Raw genomic sequence first — 14904 nt, 5'->3', positions numbered from 1 at the left:
AAAGTCAGAATTTGACTCATAACTGATAGTTTCTCTAATTTTTGTCCCCACTTCTAACTTAGGACCAATCAGAGAAAGCCAGCTATGTACCCCTAACCAAACACTTCTAATTAGCCTCCCTGCACCTTCCCCAGGCCAGCAGTCTCCAATCATGGCACACCCAGAGCCTTCCCTTTTTCCACTGGAAAGCTGTCCTGCTCCTCTGCCTGCCTTTGAAGTGCTGCCAAAATGCAGAGTGCAGATTGACAGTAGCTGACTCGCTTGTTAGAGCACTCTGAGTAAAGAGCCTTAGCCTGTTCTCATTTGGTTGGTCTTTTCATTTCCACAGTGGCTAATTTAATTTTAATTAATTAAAACTGTATAAAATAAAAAGTTCAGTTGTTCAGTTGCACTAGCCAAATTTAAAGTGCTCAGTAGCCGCCTGTAGCTTGTGGCTACTGTACTGGATGGCATAGCTATGGGATGTTTCCATCAGCTCCACAAGTTTCATTGGACACTCTTATATGTCTGTGGTTTTCCTGCCATATGCTACTCCTTCTGCTTGGATTGCCTTCCTTCTACATCTTCACCTGCCAAAGGTCTACCCTGCTTCCAGGAGCTTGCTTATACTTCTCTCAGGAAAGCTTCACTGATGCCTGTATTTAGACATAATTTCTATTTCTTAGGTGAAACCTCTCTTATGACGCTTATCATTGTCTTTCTTCTAGTTGTATGATCTCTTCCATCCAGCTCTCCTGCTGTATTGCAGACTTCCTGACCCTAGTCATTACTTTATCCCTTTATCCTTGCAGGATCTTGTGCTTCCTACAGAGTAGCCACGTAATAACTTTTCTTTCTTTCTTTCTTTTTTTTTTTTTTTTGCTCAAATGTGGTTTGGGGAAAATAGGGATCAGATTGAATTATTCACTTTAAGAAGCCATGGAATGATAAATGGAATTGGAGTTTGTTTTTTATTTAGGACATAGGGTGTACAAATATCATTGCATATTTCTTTGTCCTTCCCTTCTTGACTCTGCCTCTGTCATCCTCTAGACAACTTCTTTAACACTAGAAGGATGTTTATAAAGATAGCTGGGGATCATCTCAAGTCTCCCATTGTTATTTCTCAAAAGTCCTGTGGGCTCTCACAAGTCTTTGGTGGAACAGCAACTAAGGAGGAATCTACAGGTCTAAGATTCCCAGATTACTATTAGAGTGGCTAACTTTTAATAATGTCTTCAACACACCAGGTGGATTCATGCCTCTATGCCTTGCTCATATTTTCTGCTCGCCTGAAATATGACGCCAAGTTTACCACCTTTATGCCACCTCTGTTCCTCATGAATTTCCTTCAAATGCCAAGTTAAATATCACATCATCTATGAAGTCCTTCTTGCTCCTTTCTCTGATGTTTATCAGTACCTGCTTGCACATCTCTTTATTCTCCATGTGGTGGATGAATGTAAACACTTTGCTTTTTAGGGCTGCACTTGAGGGGTATGGAAGTTCCTAGGCTAGAAGTAGAATCGGAGCAGCAGCTGCTGGCCTTCATCACAGCCACAGCAACATGGGATCTGAGCCATGTCTGCCACCTACACCATAGCTCACGGCAACGCTGGACCCTTAACCCACTGAGCAGGGCCAGAACCCGCATCCTCATCAATACTAGTCGGGTTCATAACCCACTGAGCCACAACAGGAACTCCTGTCAACACTAACTTTTAAAGTAATGTTACTAGGACACACACACACTGCCAGTGGAAGAAAGTTAACCCACATATATTTCTTTTTTGGAGGGTTGCTGCTGCTAGTTATTTTTGGATCCTTTAGGATAAAATTCACTACAACCCAAAGAAAAAGCTCTGTGATTTCTCTCCCTTCACCAGCAACCTAACTCCAAGGATCACGAGCTCATCATTTCCTAAGGAGAGCTTGCAAACCTACTCTTCACTTTGTACACCAGCAGAAATTGTATCTGCGAGAAAGCATTTGCTATTCACTGGGCGCCTGAGGTTTGAAATGTGCAAGAAATGGAAATGGACAAAGGACTGGAACTTAAGTATTTGTTAGGGGGCATGGGGTATCCTGGGCTAATTGGTGAGACTGCGGTGTTAGGTCATAGCTGGGGATGAGGTTTTAAGGGGAGAGACAGCAAGAAGAAAGTGAGTGAGAGAAGAAAACGAATCACCCGTGTGGGTGCCTTGACGAAGTGCCTCTTCCTTTTGCAGGTTCAAGACAGTGAGGTGCCCCTGACATAGTACTTGTTTCTGCCCACCACCATCACTCCCCTACTCTGTCAGGTTTTGGAAAACCCTTTAACAAAAAACTATCTGAATCTTCATCATAGTTTAGTCATGTGTTTGGACCCTTCTCTAATGTCCATCAAACATCAGTCTCTACCCTCACTGTGGGCTCCTGGGTGCCAGGACACAATCACCTAGCCGGAGCAGTAAGAATATTCTCCTGTATGCTGCCCACCTCAGAGAGTGCTTACAAGAGGGAAGAATCTTGCCCTTAGAATAATTATAACAGAATCTTATACTTATTAAAGTATTTATTCATTTATTCAGTAATATTTGGAATAGATTTTGCAAAAATTGTTGGCTTATGCTAAACTGAGTAACTTGAAAGCAGATGCTCTGTCTTATCTCTCTTTGTATTGTGAATAAAACCTCTGATGCATGGTTGGTGTTTTAAAAAATTTTTACAGAATGAATTACTGAACCTGCTGACTTACGAAGCTCAGTTATTGGGCTAGAAGTAAATGCACTAGCTATTCCATTGGGGGATTTCTTTTTCAAACTCATGGGCTTTCTTTTTCAGGCTGGATAAAGAGATATGGATTTAACTTGAAAAGCTATGACCAGGATTCTCTTATGAAGACAAATTATAGAATTATAAGATCTCAGAGCTGAGAGAATCTTAGGACTCCCTTATTCTCATCCTTTTATTTTGTGGATGAAGATATCGAGATTCAAATAGTTTTCACAGAGCTTTTAAAATGTGAAGATATTCTGTTAGAGTCTTGCCAACAGCCAAGTCAATTTAAACGTTTGGGCTTTCTAGTTCAAGTTCCATTTACTTTCTCAAGGTTCATGAACCTTTCCCACTCAGATCCAGGTCTGGGTGTGGCAGTCATTGTTTGCCATCCTTTCATCCTGCTTCTTCAACCCACTTGCCGAGAACTTAGCTCACTCTCTCCTCTGCCTGCTCCTCTCCTGCTGACCCTGGAAGAAACACACATTTAGTCCAAGGACTCCCTCTTCTAACTTCTCCATCTACCTTTCACCATCACCTGGCTCCAAACGGGCCCCAATAGATGGAGGACTTTGGAGAAGAGAGGGTCATTTAATTAGGAAAACGCTTAGTTTTTTTCCCCATAAATCTGAGTGTTTTCTGAACAATAGATAAAGGAGTTTTGGAAAATCCATGATTGTGTCTTTAAAAAATCTCTGGTTCATTTAACCTGGTTAATCTAGCGTTGCTATGGGTTGTCCAAAGAAAAAGTGTGAGCAGCCCATCTGCATCATGGATGTGTAGGCGTCGAAACAGGGATCTGATCAGAGGTTGCTGTACTTTTTTTTGTGGTTCTTTTGGGGTCCAAATCAAAATTATGACTTGCTGTGTAATATCGGAAGGTGGAGGTGGGGAGGTATCATGTGTCCAGGTGCAGAAGAATGAACAGTGCTTTACTCTCTCTCCTTTCGGTCTTACGTTGCTGAAAATCCAACCAATAGTGGCGTAAAGAAACTGGGGTGTCTCTTTCCTCTCATAACAGGAATCTTGGAGGTGGCTTGGTGACGTTTGAGATGTAGCAGGATAACTTTACCTCAAGCAATTGAGGTCTGAGTGGTAGTGGTCAGGGCCAGAGAACCAACTGACTATCTGAAATTTTCTTCAGATTAACTGGAGAAACTATTACCACACATGGATGCAGCAGCGTTCTATGAGGAGACGCTCTCCGAACAGCCAGGGTTAAAAGTTAGTAATAAGCATAATAACGGGGGTGCTGGTGCTTAGGGCTTCGGTGGGAAAGTATAGGAGGTTCTAATATGGCTCGTTGCACATTTTCCCGTTTCTCACCCAGGCGCTGGTGTTGATGGTCGTTCTCGTTCCTGGCTGGAAGCTCCCTGGAGAGGCATTGGTGGCAGCAGAATTCTCACCTTCTCGAGGTGCTCGGGGTATGTCTGGAGGTTGACTTCTCTGTTCACAGGAGGGGAGTTTAGAGAAATTTTTTTTCTCAGCTGCGGTTTGCTCAGGTGTTTTTGTTTTGAAGTGCAGCTGTCCCTCTGTAATCCGCGGGGTGTGCGTCTGCAGATTTAACCAACCTCAGATGGACGGGGCGGTTGCCTGAGTTTTGGCCATGACGGAGTTTTTCCACTCAGACTAAACATTGATCCAGGTGTCCTAGGGCTTCTTGATTTTTCCCAGATCTTGAATGTAAGGGAGGTACTTATGTCGGTATGTGAGCTCTTAGCTGGTTGGTCCCCAGGAAAGTAAACGTCACTCTCTCTCCAAAAGGCCATTATAGCCTTTGTGGCCTACTGGTTAGGATTCAGTGCTCTCAACAAGACCGTTATTGACTAAGATAAGAATTTTGGAAGCAACGGATGCTTTGCATTCAGTTTCAGGTGATATTTTGGTAGGATTGATAGGGGCCCTAGGGGAAATGTCCATTTCATGGATTTTTAGAGACAAAGACAGGTGATCTAAGGTGCCTGGACACAGAGACGGTGAAAATACTGAGCAGAGGTGCGAGCCTGTGGTTATGAGGATGCTGATCAGAAACAGGCTCTTCTCCAGAAGAAGAGGATTGGAGGGTCAGCTCTGCAGGCTGGGCTGTGTCTCCACCCTGGCTGCTGAGTGTCACCTTTCTCACTTGTGAGGTGACACTCATATTCTTTATTTTATTTTTGTGTTTAATTTATACTGGAGTTTAGTTGATTTACAGTGTTACATTGGTTTCAGGTGTACAGCAGAGTGATCCAGTTCTACATATAACAGAATATTGACATACTCTTTTACTTTAAATAAGATAATATGTGCAGATGTACTGAATAAACTGAAAAGAAATTCTTCATGACTTCCCAGTTCACACATGGGCAAAAAAAGAGGTCAAGTGAATTATTCTGAGGGACTTCCTTTAGCAAGAATCATGTCAGGTCGGTTGAGCAAGAATTCTCCGACCCTCACAGCAATTTTCCATCTGCTGACCCTCCACCCCCACCCCACTCCTTGGCTGTAGAATCCCTACTTTTCCTTATTCTGTTCTGACATGAGCTCGAGCTCTCTCTCCTACTGCAAAACCCCATTGCAGTGCTCCCCATACCTATTGCAATGGTCCTGGGTAAAAAATACCTTACTGTTCTTTAACAGGTGTCATGATTTTTTTCCCTGTAACATAGTCTGTGCTTTTTCTCAGAGATCAAGATGTTGTATCTTATTTCATGGATCAGTTTGTTGTAGGTAATTTTTTTCTCCCACCTTTCCTTGCAGAATGTACCTATGTAGTCAGATAAACTTGTCTAATATTTCCAAGAGGAATATTATTCGGACAATTTGTTCCTTCTGTTTGGTGTACTGGTAAAGGAACCAGGCAATAGAAATGTAAAATTAGTGTATTCTTTGGACAGTAAAAGCCTATAAAAAGAAACACAGGGATTTCTATTCAAGTTTGCCTGTGGGAAAACATAGATCAAGATGGAGTGGCTGGATGCGAATTGCTTCATCTAAAAATGACACAACCATTTTAGTACAATATGGGACGGCATCTTTGGCGTGTAAGCCTAGGTTTAAGAATATTTACAACCCAGTGGTTCTAGAGTCTTGAGGGATTTTATTTCTCTTCTATTCCACACTTGTTGGTTTTTCTAACATTGATTTCTGTAGCTGTCCTCTGCTCCATCCAACACAGGTGGACTGTGGTTTCACAAATTTTGGATGGAGATTATGTTCCTAGTTTTTATTTTATTTCTTTTATTGTGAGGCACTTCTGACAAGTCTCAACCTGTTGAAACAGCTCATTTTCCTGCAATCTATTGAGTATGTTGGTGTCAGGAGAAGGAAGGGGGATTTTAAAGTTGTTTTGTTTTGTTTTGTTTTTTGGTTTGCTTGCTTGTTTCCAACCCTCACCTTATCCAGTAAGTACTGGAAAGAACTGATGAGCCACAGCTCAGTAGAGAAAGCAGCCGGTGGAGAATCACTGCCAGTCAAGGCACATCCCTGTTACCTGGCCAATTTATCTTTACAAACTCCCATTTAAGGAATCTTGAGGGGATAGTTTTCCCATGGTGTAGATTTCATTCTTCTAACTGTAGATGGAAGAGAATGAAGCCCACTAACTTTGATTTTATTTTAAAAAATTAAAAAAAAAAACCTTTACCACATCACTAAATTTACTTTCAAACAGCTGTGTTTGTTTATGATTCCAAAATTAATCACGTTTAAATCTATTCTAATTCCTTAGCTGCTTTTTGTCTCTAAAACATACGGATACTTGGAATTGAGGATTTTCTGTCTTCATGCTCACTTTCCAGGTTGGAATCCTAGGTACATCAGGGAAGCTCTCCTAGTCAACACAGGAGACACGGGGAAAATCAGGTTGCTAGAAGCTCCTTCTCAGTCATTTTTTGGACCGTAAGAGCTGAACGATGTCTGTCACGAGTGAGGTGGGCGCCTTATTCGGTACGAACTTCACTGGCTCCCTGAGTGATGACATCGCACTAGAGTGCATGCCTTTAGCACTGTCACATCCTTCTCCTGAAGAGGTAACACGGTTCTCAGGAATTTCTGCATGTCTTTGAATTGTGTCAGAAACCGATCAGCGTCACCCTTCCAGGTCTCCTAATTGTAGGTTTAATACGGGAAAGTGCATCTAAGTAGGGATCCTTTCCGGGTGCAGATATTTTTAGAAGCAGATTTAGACGACAAGGATTCAATTCAACTATGTCCATTATGTTTAAACGTGACCTTAGAGTATGTGTTTTCATCATTTCCCCACAGTAGAGCTGGCCTTGTGCCGGTGCACTAGAGCTGTCACACCTGGCTCCCTCGTGATCAGAGACATGCCAAGAGAGAGTGACACTCTGAGAGCAGATCCAATCCATGACCTTTGCCTCATTAGCAGCCTGACCCAGCCAATCAGAGAAAAGGCTGCCTTTGATTCTGTAGCACAGACATGGCTGTGACAAGGATAGTGATCGACTCCTTGATGTGACTCCCAGAGGAAGCCCGGGTTCTCTTTGAAATGCTTTGTCCGTGCTGACATACCAGTGTAGGATGCCTTTCACTTGGCTGTCTTTCTCCCCCTCTGGATCTCATTCTCTCTTTAATTAAAATGCCAGCATGCTCAGGTTACCCACTGATCTTACGTAAATGCAAGTCATATATCTATTTCCTTTTTCTCAGAAATGCATCAAACACTCACAGATATGCACTGAAATCCAATATCTATATTTTTAGATTTTTTTAATTAAAAAAAGTAACTGTTCATTAGAAATAGTTCTAGAATTACTAAATAAAAGGTAGCAAAATAGTACAAAAACTTTCAGTGTACCCTTCACCTGGCTTACCCAGATGTTGACATCTTACTGTCTTAGCATAGTGATTGAGAGAGTGTGAAATCCTAACCACTAGACCACTAGGGAAGCATAATGATCAAAACCAGGAAATTAACATACAATATGATTAACTAATCTTCAGACTTTATTAAAAATTTCCCCATTGTTCCACCAGTATCCCTTTTCTGATTTAGGAGCCAGTCCAGGATCACACATTGCATTTAGTAGTCCCGATTTCTTAGTCTCTTGCAATCTGGGACCATTTCTCTGTCTTGACTTTTGAAGAATACCAGCTAGTTACTTTGTAAAACGTCCCTCAATTTGAGGTAGGCTGTGCTTTCTTCATATCAAAATCAGACGACGCATTTCTTTTTGGTAAGAAACCACCATAGTGATGTTGTGTCCTTCTCAGTCCATCACTGTATTAATTACTCTGACCACCAGTAATGCTCACTCTGATCACTTACGATGCTGTCTGCCACTGTAAAGGGACTAGTCTACCCTTTGAGATTAAAAAAATAAAATAAAATTTCTCCACAAATTATGTTGTGGAGAGATAACCAAAGATTATGTAAGCATACTGTCTCTTACAATATTTACTTAAATCTTTGGATTTTTCCAACTAAAAAGTGTAAGTGCATGAATAAAATCAAAAAAGAATTAAGGGAATTCCCATCTTGGCTCAGTGGAAATGAATCCGACTAGTATCCATGAGGACGCAGGTTTGATCCTTGGCCTTGCTCAGCAAGTTAAGGATCTGGTTGCCATGAGCTGTGGTGTAGGTCACAGATGAGGCTTGGATCTGGTGTTGCTATGGCTGTGGTGTAGGCTGGTGGCTTCAGCTCTGATTCAACCTCTAGCCTGGGAACCTCCATATGCTGGGGATGCGGCCCTAAAAAGACAAAAAACAAACAAAAAAGAATTAAACAAATGCAGAGATATTCCATGACCACAGATAGAAAGACTCAGCGTTGTCATGACATCAGTTCTCAATTTGATCTGTAGATTCAGTGGACTCCAAGTCAAAATCCCAGCAAGTTATTTTGTGAATATTGACAAACTCATTCTAAAGTTTACGTGGAGCAGCAAAAGACCTAGAAGAGTCAACACAATATTGAAGGAGAAGAACACAGTTAGAGGACTTCTGCTACCTGACTTCAAGACTTATTTAAGACAGCCTTTTCAATAAATGCTGCTGGCAAAACAGGACATCCACATGCAAAATAATGAATTAGACATAGACGTTACTACCCATCCATCTCAAGAATCAACTCTATAAGGATTACAGCTCTAAAAGTAAACCCCCAAAACTATAAAGCTCCTAGAAGGTAATAGAGGGAAAAACGTAGATAACCTTGCATATAGCAATAACTTTTTACATACAACACCAAAGACACAAGGCATGAAGGAACTAATTGGTAAGCTAGATTTCATTAAAATAAAAACTTCTGTTTTGCGAAAGACAACGTCAAGAGAATAAGACAAGCCCAAACTGAGAGAAACATACTTGCAAAAGATATCTGATAAAGGATTGTTAAGCAAAACATACAAAGAACTCTTAAAACTCAACAATAAAACAATTAAAAAATGAGCCAAAGACCTTAATAGACACCTGTTATTGTCGATAATAAAGTATATACAAAGATGCTCCACAGCATGTGTCATCAGGGAAATTTGAATTAAACAAAAATGATGTAAAACTATACACCATTAAAGTGACCAAAATCCAGAACACTAATAAGACCAAAAGCTGATAAGAATGTAGAGCAACAGGAACTCATGTTGATTGCTGGTGGGAAATGCTAAATGCCACAGCCACATTGAAGGGCAGTCTGGAAGGTTTTTAGTAAATGAAACATACTTTACCATGTGATTCAGCATTGATGTTCCTTGAAACTAAGAAGAAGCTGAAAACTTACATACAGCAAAAACCTGCACATGGATTTTTATAGAAGCATTATTCATAACTTCTAAAATTTAGAAGCAACCAAGATGTCCTTCAGCAGGTGAATGGATAAATAACCCGTGATACATCCTGATAATGGAATACTATGCAGCACTAAAAAAGAAACTATCAAGCCTTGAAAAGACATGGAAGAACCTTAATTGCATATTATCAAGTGAAAGAAGACAATCTGAAAGGTTACACACTGTATGATTCCAACTATATAATATTCCAGAAAAGGCAAAACTATGGATATGAAAAAGATCAGTGGTTTCTAGGGGTTGGAAAGTGGAGAGGGCTGAATAGGCAGAGTAGGGGAAATTTTTGGGGCAGTGACAATACTCTGTATAATACCGTAATGATGGATACATGTCACTATACATTTGTCTAAACCCATAGACTGTATTACACCAAGAGTGTAAACTGTGGACTTTGAACGATTATGATGTGTCAGTGTAGGTTCATTAATTGTAACACGTATCCATCTGATGGGGAATGTTGATAAACGGGAGGCTGTACATGTGTAGGGGGAATGGGTATATGAGAAATCCCTGTACCTTCCCCCTTAGTTTGCTATAAACCAAAACAACTCTAAAAAGTAAAGTTTTAATAATAAAAAAAAAGTGTTAGTGGGACCTTGTGATCTTATTTTAAAGATACGCCAAGGAAAATTAAGACTACAAAAGTGAGAATAAAGAGATTTATTCTCCCTAGTAAATTTTGGGATCTGAATACCACTACCATTTTTATTATTGTCCTTTGTTTCACCAACATCAATGTTGTACTGAGTGATCTTTAGAACTTTCTTAGATTTGTTCTTGGGTGAAAAAAGAATCCAATACAATCCATGAAGAAGAATATTGTTTTAAAAATTTATCATAAAAAGAAATGTACCAAAAAAAAAAAAAATCAGAGTTTCTCTGTGACGCAATGGGATTGGCAGCGTCCCTGGAGCATGGGATGCAGGTTCGATCCCTGGCCTGGCACAGTGGGTTAAGGATCTGGCAACCCTAGCTTGGATCTGATCCCTGGCCTGGGAACTCCATATGCCTCAGGGTGTCCAAAAACAAAAAAGAAAAAAAAATGTATAAAAATTCATTGAATGAAGTACATATTCACTTCTGTGTGTCTAGATCCAGCCTCCTTCCTTTTTTTCTCCCATTTTATGGAACGTTAATTGAGCCCTACTCTATGCCAGGAACCAGGTACAAAAACGTGAGTATAACGTAGTCCTGATTTTGAGAAGTGCTGTGCCAGCAGCAAAGAGATGGCGTTTTTTTTTTTTAGATTGGGTGCTGGGAGTATTGGTTGTCTGGATTTGATTCATTGAAACCATGAAGTGAAAATCAAGGTGTGGCATCGCAGAGGACTGAGGTGAAGTCAAGATGAAGGTTGAAATCTGGCAAAAGTGATGCTTAATGTCAGGGGTGCACATTCATTTAGCCTGCCTTTCTGGGTTTGCTGGTCTATGGTTCTGACTCGGGGCTGATGGTTACTGGTTTCTACAGAGGAAAGAGCGGTCAGATGCAGTCATCACGGATGTGTCTGAGTGAGTGAGTGCCCTTCCTCCAGAGGCACCAAATTACCCCCAGCCTGGGGAACTTCTAGAAACCAGTGCGGAGAGAAGGAAGCCGGAAGACTCTCTTGGAAGTCCCCCGACCATGGTGCGAGGCTTGCTCTTCTCTACTTCATCCTCAATCATTTGGGAAAGGGCAAGCTGAACACACTTTATGCCTTTTAAAGAGGGCAATGTAAGGGTCTCGTAACCTATAAATGTTGCTACATTATTAAAACATGACAACTTGTAACCAGTAAATGATGAGTCTTTTCATTATCTGTGATTCAAATAGTTCCTCCAAATCTCTCATTCCAAGAATTTCTCAAAAGGATTTCAGGCATCTCTTCATGCATTTTTACTGCATCATTAAGAAAAATATTGTGGTAAAACGTAAAAGCACACCATTTTATAACAGGTGAAGAGATCAATTCCACCTATAAGGTCATTAATGAAAATGTGAAAACGATACTTTTATCAGGTAGATGTGTAGTAACATTTCTAACAGATCTCTTCATGGAGAAAATCTTATAGAAGCAGGGCACAATAATTCAAGATATCTGAAAATGATGCCCTGGATTAACAATTATTTGTTTAAAAATAGAGATCCTATGCCATTTTATAATTTTTCTGACTGCATAAGACAGTGGGAAAAAAGTATATCATTCATTTTACTCTGCAGAGCTATATATCTTTCAGGTCATTTATGGGGATAATAATTCATATCCTCAACCATGTCAGCTCCTTCTGCCTTTTTATTCTGATTTGGTCACCCCTTTTCTCTGGTTCTATTAGAAGACTGAACAGACCTGAATTGGCAATCAGTAATGCTGGCCAGTTCAATGACTCCCGTAACTGTCACTGCCAAGGCTTCAGAAAAAGACTTCCTGTGAATCCCCTTTGAGGAGCAGCTTCTGTTTCGCAAGGTGGCTCAGGGCACCCCACTTGCTGCTAAGCAGGCTAGCAGTTGCTAGGTGGGGAAAAGGAGCCCTTTTTTCCTAGTGCTTCGCGATTCTTCATGCATAGTATCCCATGTCAGAGACAGCCAACATGCCAATCGTCAGGCCTTGTGAATTTATTTAGTTCCTTCCAAGTCTCTGGGTGGATAATCACAGTGTTATTGGAAATTTGATAACAGCATGTAAGTGTTTCTTCACAGGCGGGGCAGTCCTGCTTGCTCAAAAATAGCCAAAAGCTCTTTCAGACATGTTTACCTTGAATACAGACCACCATTCACGGAGAGGTTAGAGGTAATGAACTGCATTAAGAAAATGACGTGCTGCCTACAAATACAATCTTAAACCAACTGTGCTCTACGTAATTCTCCCCACCCCTTCCCATCCCCTTCTTCTTTTAATGTCCTCTTCGAACATTATTCAAAAAGTGTGACGAATTGATCTGACTCTGACAGTGTTGTAGCTCCCTACCGTGTTTCCTTAAAAAATTTTGGCTCTACTTTTTCTGTGTCATCTAAAGCTGTCATAAGAGTGATGATCAGCTACCCAGGAGGATTTATATGAGGTAAACGCTAGCATTTGCCACTTGGTCACTGGCAACACAAGAGAAAAGTGGCCCAAGTAGTGATGCGAACGTGCTCTGCTACCCGCATCGTAAATGACCACAAGCCCCCGCGTCTCTCCACACTTTCTGCCCGTGAGCCAAGGAGGGTGGGTGTGGCTGCGTTGAGTGAAGAGAGGAGTGAGGGGGGTGTGGAGGAAGGGGTTTTGCTGGGGTTAGGGAAGGCTCTACCTGGACTGCAGCCTGTGACCTCAACTTCCTGCCAATGCCTGGCATGGGCTGGATCCACTTTTTCACACATACCAGCCCTGTCCCTATTCTAGAAGTGAAGTTGAGTGCTTTTGTCTTGGGAAATTTGAAGGCTTCCAATTTAATATTGAGGTTGTCGTAGATAAGAAGCCCAGAAAGACGAGGCAAGCTTCTAAACTATTCTTTGCAAGAGAAATAATGAGTGAAGAAAAGAAGGACCTACTGTAAACGATGGCCCTACTTTGGGGGGTAGAGCTATTCTGACATTTTCTAATAAAGGGCAAAGTGAAAAAACAATGCAGAATTGTACACACGCTGCAATCATGACTCCAGAAAATAAATTTGTGCATAGTAATATGATTGGAAAGAAACACAATAGAATGTTAAAAATTTCTTTTGTGCATGGAAGGGGATATGGATGAATTCCGTTTCTTTCACTTCTTCTTCTTTCCCACTCTTTCTGTAATGAGCCTGAATATCTTTTCATAATGAAACAAAATGAACAAACTAAGACATGCACACACATGCACATGTACTGAAAATAGATTTAAAAAGGGATTTTAACTCATACTAACTACTGGGTTTATTTTGGGTTGAAAGCATTGCCTCGGTGAGGCTCTCATTTTAGAATATAAAATACTGCAATAGTAGAGGGTAACCTTAATCCATTATTGCCTCAGAAGGAAAAAATGTATCTATTGCCTAGCCTGACAGACTGCAGAGAACATGAACCCAAGGACACGGGGGTTGTATAGGTAGGTTCTGATGAGAAAGCCCCAGGTCTAGGAAACTTTTGGCTGGTGGAGGGCACAGCTCTCTGGGCAGACACCTGGGAGGAAGTGGCATTGAAGGGGTTTTCAAGGTAGAGAAAGGTGCTGTGGTATATGGGGAGGGTTAAGGAGAATGGGGCAGGAGGAGTGGCAAAACCAAACTTGCTTTTTATCTTACCAACCTTCATGGTGTTGTAAACATGTTTGTTCATAAATCTTTAGGTGAAGATTAAGTGTCTTTAGGATAAGTCCCTGGAAGTAAAAGGACCGTATCAAAGGGTATGGGTAACCTGAGACGTTTGATAGTCAGTTTCAAGCATGTTCTTGGTGAACAGTGCCATTTAATATGAGCCAGATCGGCAGCACCTGGCCCCAAATCAGTTCCACGCGACCTGACGCAAAAAGGAAAAGTCCAGTCACTTTCCAGGACCTCTTTGCTGACTTTTCTGAAAGGGGTCAGCTAAGTTCTCCTTTGGTGAATACTAGAACTTTCAGGAGGACTTAAATAGTGGCAAAAGAAGTGATTTCGAAGTCGCTTATTTGGAGAGACAACTGAAGCCACCTTTACATGAAAGTGAAACACAAGCCATCACCACAGGGCTCCAAACTACCAGCTCCTGTATCAGCTTGCACATGCAGGCAGGCCTCTTTGTTTCTAGCACTCGAATGCAACTGTCTACCAGGGATCAAATTAACTGGAAATAAGCTCTGGAAGGCTGACAACTTTAATTGTCATTTAATAGACCCATTTCCTAAACTCCCTAATATCTTGTGTTGATTGTGATTGTCAAGGGTCCCACGAGTAAATCTAATTTAAATTGATGCTCAATTTGGCCAGGATTGAAGAACTACTGGGTGGCAGTTGTGGAACATAACTGGGTAAAATTCCTTTCATCTGCTGGTGGTTAAAGTATTTGAACTTTAATACTTAAAATACAGCCCATCTGGAATCCTTAAATGAGAGCTTTAATTCTCAGAGAAAGGATTTGAAGGTCTCTTTGTCTTCCACGGAAGGTTTTAAAAGGCAGTCAGCAATTAATGAATGAGAGCATGGGTAAAATAAAATTCTTTTTTAAACCGGATTTTAATAGACTCATATCTCAACTTTGGCTTGGTAGCGTTTAGGATGAAAGGATGCTGGTTATTTGTGTGACCTCTGGGAGGCCCATGATTATTGGGGGGAAGGAAATTATAATCCTTCAGCCGTTCATGCTTGGAAGATTACTTTCAATAGGCATATAAATTATCCGTGTCGTGCTTTCCTTTTGGGAAAGGTTCAGAGGCTATTACAGTAAACAGAAAGCATATAGTGGGTCAATATTATCTGCT

General features: G+C 41.0%; 1 long non-coding RNA gene across 2 annotated transcripts in view; it reads left to right on the top strand.

Moving 5' to 3' along the window:
* Positions 1-14904, top strand: part of LOC125113519 (uncharacterized) — a 608058-nt gene that overhangs the window by 283072 nt on the left and 310082 nt on the right. For both annotated transcript variants that reach the window (XR_007131482.1, XR_007131483.1), the window contains exon 6: positions 4067-4160. This is a non-coding gene — a long non-coding RNA (uncharacterized LOC125113519). The remainder of the gene's footprint in view (positions 1-4066; positions 4161-14904) is intronic.

This window comes from Phacochoerus africanus, chromosome 13 (assembly GCF_016906955.1).
Source record: "Phacochoerus africanus isolate WHEZ1 chromosome 13, ROS_Pafr_v1, whole genome shotgun sequence".
NCBI classification, from domain to species: Eukaryota; Metazoa; Chordata; class Mammalia; order Artiodactyla; family Suidae; genus Phacochoerus; species Phacochoerus africanus.
The sequence above is the reverse complement of the archived record's forward strand: the minus strand, read 5'-3'. Positions and strand labels throughout refer to the sequence as shown.